This window comes from Topomyia yanbarensis, chromosome 1, assembly GCF_030247195.1.
Source record: "Topomyia yanbarensis strain Yona2022 chromosome 1, ASM3024719v1, whole genome shotgun sequence".
Classification (NCBI taxonomy): Eukaryota; Metazoa; Arthropoda; class Insecta; order Diptera; family Culicidae; genus Topomyia; species Topomyia yanbarensis.
The window spans coordinates 143,741,211-143,747,210 of record NC_080670.1 but is presented as its reverse complement, the minus strand read 5'-3'; the positions used below and the strand labels follow the sequence as shown (position 1 = coordinate 143,747,210).

The 6,000-nt window shown below is 39.1% G+C and overlaps 1 protein-coding gene across 3 annotated transcripts in view; it reads left to right on the top strand.

Moving 5' to 3' along the window:
• The first annotated feature begins 591 nt into the window (after window positions 1-591).
• Window positions 592-6,000, top strand: part of LOC131676069 (excitatory amino acid transporter 3-like) — a 35,240-nt gene continuing 29,831 nt past the window's right edge. Inside the window, exon 1 of one of the 3 annotated variants that reach the window (XM_058955209.1) lies at window positions 592-708. The gene's annotated coding sequence lies outside the window, so the exon portion shown is untranslated. Of the gene's footprint in view, window positions 949-6,000 lie in introns of all 3 variants that reach the window. The other 2 variants (XM_058955198.1, XM_058955204.1) reach the window with 2 other exon arrangements.

Sequence of the window (6,000 nt, the reverse complement as noted above, 5' to 3'; positions counted from 1 at the left end):
AAAAACCTGAGTGTATAGTTTTTTTTTCCATTCGCACTCTAATGTTTCCCATCATATCTCGAGCTAGACAATGAAGCATATCCTCCCATTCCTGGTATTTTAATACAAAGTGATACCATATCGTCGTATTTTCGTTTCTTATTCATCTGAAGAAATAAAAACCCTTTCTTCTCAACAAGATAAGCAAAAAATAATAATTTCGGAGTCTGTTCGCCACAAAAATACGGTACAATCGATCTGGATCAAACTGGTAACAACAGGTATTTTCTTGCATTTCTGTTATGTTTGCTGCTACATATAGATGCTGTCATGTTAAAAGTGAAAAATATGTTTTGGTAGTGTAAAATTCATTACTCATTCTACTGTTTTACACTAGAAGTCAAGTCAATTGGCACCATAAAGCGCAAAAGTTATGGTTTATTGATGTTTGAGCACACATTCTTGTCAGTTGTGATAAAGTCAGATTATATGATTGCCATCGCCTGACGACTTTGATGCGAACAAGCAGGCTGAAAGAAAAGGTTTTACGACGCGCGAGAAGTGCACACCTTGATCAGCTCTAGAACGAATCCAAAGCTCTCAGTTACGTGTAAACAGTTCTCAGGTGCACACGTGTTAGTCAAAAGCTTCCAAATAAGTACTTACTTCTATCCTCCCAGTGCTTGCGAACCTTTGGATCGATCAAGTGGAAACTTCGACCTGCAGCGTGTAGGTTTCGATCGCATTTAAATACATGCAACGGCTATTTCGTGTGGTGTGTGGCGTTGGTTTCGATTGGACTTCTTTGCGACCATCACGGTTTTATTACCGGTTCCAAACATAATTGGCAGCGGAGTAATCGCGCGTATGTATAAAGAACAAAAAAAAGTGAAAGTTACTCTTTCAAAAAGAAATCGAAAGGCGTTAGAACTCTAGGAAAACAATCCTGAGTCAGAGAGTTGTGCAGTTGTAAGTCCCTTGGGCGAAATGTTCAGTGCTATTTGGTTAACATTATTGCGACAGAACCGCAATGTCTGTTGTGTGGTTTACAATTTAACCTTTAGGAGCTAAATCACGTATAGTCATTAAAAAGTGTGTTTCATCCAATCAATCACAATTCTGATGATTTTTAATTATCGTTGTTGTTTAGATGAACGATCTAGGATGTAGTCGTGATTTTGTGATATCCAGCTGGATAATCTAGAATATTGTGTTAGCCTGAAAATATTTTGGAATCTACATCTAATTTAATCTGCTTTTGCAATAGGAAGTGGTCAAATTTAATGGAAGTTGGGAACTGACTAATGAACTTGCAATAGACATGTATAAATATTTATTTTTTCTAAAATTTCTTGCATCTTCCCGTGACATTTTTTTCATGTTATGATAGTTCAACTGCTGGTTTACAAAATCGAGCATTTTTCAATCACTAATAACTCGGAAGCTATTCGATGCATGAAAAAACGAATTAGATAATAAAAATAACACTTTCTTATGAGCTAACCAAATTTGTTTTATGTTGCTGTTTAATTTATGTATTCTTCAATTATTACAAACTATATGGTGCAGTGATTGAGTGGTCAGCGTGATCGCTTCTTGCTCCTGTGTGTCCAGGCTCAATTACAGCCGAGGCCACTGAGGTGAAAAATCGGTGGTCAAGTCTTTGGATGATAAGTAAGGCCGTTAGTCCCGGTGAATGTGTTGATGGGCCGATATCTATAGTCTAGTCTATGTGCAGTCATCTTTCTGGTGATAATGATAGGTACTCAATGCGGACAAAGGCCGACGTAGAATAAATGGGAAAAAACTATTATTAAGAAATAATTATTAAGAATTATGTTTGGAAAGATTGCGTAAAAAAATTAGAGTGGACCTCATAATACTTCATATATTACATTTGCCTCAGGGGTGGGCATAGCGTATTGGTAAATCGATTGCCTTGTACGCAGCGCACCTGGGTTCGAGTCCCGACCCCGCACATAGGGTTAGAAATTCTCATTCTAAACCGAAAAGGCGAATGACCTTAAGGTTAAAACCTCTATAATCGAAATAAAAAAGATGGATGGGTAATGTCAGAGACATTACCGGAGTGAAGTAGAATACACTTTAGACTGGTTATACAAATGCTACAATTTTGACTATCTTATGATAGGTTGTATTAAAATCAGTTATTTCGTTATTTCTAATCGAAATAGCGAAATATCGATGCACGATGCATCGAAATCTAAAATATTTGAACATATTTATCCTCATAGGATAATCCTAAAAAGAGCATTTAATGAATCTTTTTGCCTTTCTCTTATAAAGAAAGGCTATGCAATCACTGTAAAAATCGACTTTTTAACCGAGGCCCGGAGGGCCGAGTGTCATACACCATTCGATTCAGTTCGTCGAGATCGGCAAATGTCTGTGTGTGTATGTATGTATGTGTGTGTGTGTGTGTCATTTAAACTCACACAATTTTCTCAGAGATGGCTGAACCGATTTTCGCAAACTTAGTTTCATCTGAAAGGTATAACGCTCCCATAAGCTGCTATTGAATTTTTAGTTGATCCGACTTCCATTTCCGGAGTTACGGGTTGAAGAGTGCGGTCACACAGCAAATTCCCATATAAACTGGTACCACCATGATGTTCAAATGATGTAAAACATAAAATTGATGTAACATTACTCTAGTTTGCGGGTCTGGATCACTAATGATCAATTAAAGCAGCTTTGACCACATTGGCCACCTATGACGGTTCATGACGCCCCCGGGGAACCCGCCAAGTTCCTAAGCTAATATCACACCCATTCCCCAACGAATTCTCTACTGACTTTTACAAACTTGATTTCAAATGAAAGATACAGTAATACCATTGACTGCTGTTGAATTTCATTCGGTTCTAACTCTTGCTTCCGGAGTTACAGGGGTGTTAGTAAGGATACACTGGAATTTCCCATATAAATCGGTACAATCGTAATACCTCAGAGGCTAAAAACTATTCAAATGGTCACCAAATTACTTCTAATCGCAGATCTAGATCACTGATTGCCAATCAAACATTCTTTGAATATATTGTCCACTATCGACGATTCCGGAAGTCCGGAATTCCGGGCATATTCCACAATTAATGTCACATCGGTTTTTCGGTGATGACTGCACCGATTTTCTCAAACCAAGTCTCAAATGGAAGGCAAAATATGCAGTTGAGTATTGCGTCGCCGCCCCTCCCCCCTCTTGCCCTTACACCTCCCTCCTTCATCACTCCCCTCCCCTTGGACCACCCTCACGCCCGCATTTCCTTCATCCACCCCGTATACCGAAATAAGATGAAGGATTTCTGACGCATCCTCCACTCCTACTCTACTAACCCCCCATTCCCTCCACTTTTAAACCCATTCCACCAACATTTCAAAATATAATCACATGAAGATAACATTGAACTCATGCTGATTAAGCTAATTAAATATTATTCTTTTGCCTTTCTCATATAGAAAGGTTATGCAATTGCTCCAAACACCGACTTTCTAACCGAGGCCCGGAGGGCCGAATCTCATATAACATTCGACTCAGTTCGCCGAGATCGCACAATATCTGTGTGTATGTATGTGTGTATGTATGTGTGTATGTATGTGTGTATGTATGTATGTATGTATGTATGTATGTATGTGTGTTTATGTGCGGATTTGTTAACAAAATGTTCACATCGGTTTCTCGGAGATGGCTGAACCGATTTTTACAAACTAAGATTCAAATGAATTTGTAGATCTAGGTCACCAACAGTCATTCAAAGTCTCTTTGGCCACGCTGGCCACCATCGACGGATCCGGAAGCATCCAAATTCAGAATAAAGGTTATATTGATTTCTCGAAAATGGCTAGAACGATTTGATCAACTTAGTCTCAAATGAAAGGTGTTGCGTCCCTGGAAACTGATATTAAATTCCATCTCCATTCGACTTTCAGCTCCGGAGTTACGGGTTGTGGAGTGCGATCACATAGAAAACTCCGATTCAAACCGATACCGCGATGAATGCAAAAAGGTGCTCTTGTATATACTTACCAAGTGTAATAAGAATGAAAGACATTTCCATAATGTTATTTTTTTATTCATTTCGTTTATTTGATAGGCACAAATGCGTTAGCTTGGTGGTGCCAAATTCTTTTGTTTTTGCATTTTGGATATCTTAAAACTAGGAGGTTACAATGTTGAAATATTTTTTTTTTTACAAAAGAAAAGAAAGGTTACAGCTATCTTAAGACTAGAAATAAGATTCAATATACAAGAGAGGGCCAAAAGATTTTTTTATGAAAAATTTTAAAACAAGGGATTCAGTTTGATATACAAGAGGGGGAGTAATAGTATTTTACGAAATATTTTACAGTTATCTTAAAACTAACAATATAGTTTAGTACACAAAAGGGGAACAAATATTTATGAGAAATTTCACAGATGTCTTAAAACTAGAGGTACAATTCTATTTACAAGATGGAGGACAAGAGTTTCAATAAAGAGTAAAAATTATAGCTATCTTAAAACTAGGAATACAGAATACAAATTTGATTTTTAACGAAAACTTATGCTTGGTCAAGATATTCAGAGAGTGGCTTATTTCCACATCAGTGTAGCAGCAAACTTCCACCTTTCGCTCAAACGGGGGGGGGGGGGGGGGGGGGAGAATCAGCGATACAAATTTGCGCCTCAGTCTAGTAAGTCGTCGAGTACCGGATTGGCGGATGGTATTCTTCGGACCCGCGGGGAATCCTTCAAAAGTCATCGGACCTCGAGTCGCTCTCGCTTCAGTTTCCTTCTATGCAGGGGTAGTGGTAAGGGCGACGGCGGTTACATAGTGGCACTCTGGAACTGATCGGTTCCACAAGGCAGGAGGAAACTTCTAAAAACGAGAAATAAAAGAAAGTGGCTAAATTGAGATATTAATCGTTTTATGAAAGTATAAATAAGGGACATATAGGGGAAATCACGAGTTGCCAGCATATCTCGGACTGGTACATTGGGTGGTCTACCTCGGGCCCGAAGGAAATCCTTTAACTGAGACCTGGCGTCCAAATACCCGGCGCATACCCAGACGACGTGCTCGATGTCGTGATAGCCCTCGTCACAAGCGCACAGACTACTTTCCGCAAGCCCAATACGCCGCAAATTCGCATCCAAAGTGTAGTGATTGGACATAAGTCGGGACATTATTCCATAATGTTATATTGTACGAACCAGCTATTAAATCATAGTTTGGATTAAAACAGGTTTTTATAAATTGAATCATTACACGAAACTGTCAACAAATCACACAAATGATAACTTTTTATTTTGTGCCGTTCTACGTGAAAGCGACGATATTGTTCACAAGTGGCTCACTTACCATCCAACGCTCTTGGCAAGTCACCTTCTGATGCTTCTAATAACAATATTTCAATTCGTTTGTTTGTTGATAAATTGATGGCCCTGAAAAGGGCCTTTTGTTTGTGCAGTGTTCGCAATTTACTAGGAGTTGGTGTGTTTGTGCCATCTGAGACGGCGTGCTTGGCGAACTTTTCTGACAGCTGCAAACGGACGGCCGCTTCTTCTTGTATCCTTTGACAATATTCGGAAACATTTAGATCGACGTATATGGTATGACGATACAAACGAACTGATATTGAGCAGCAGCATGCTAATGTCGTTTTCGCTTGAGGCAGAAACTAACGCAGTTTCAGACCTGACTGCTGTCAAACCGTTTGTTTTAAACCAGTTTCAAACCTAGGTTTTGCACCACTGAACTGAAAACCGGGTAGGGTTCTAACCTGAAATATATTTCGGGTTCGCTCACACCACCGCTGTTTTGCGAGAACCCAACTCAGTCTCATTGAAAACGTTCGTTTGGTTCAACTAACCAGGGTTAGTTTCTAGGTTCTCAATCGAAAACGACATAAGTTTTTATACTTGACAGTAGCACTATGTAAGCTCGTCCTTTTTTGTGTTGTCCTCAATATGTATTCTTCGTAGCTCCTCCCCTTCGTTGGTAGATACACAAGCAAATTGTG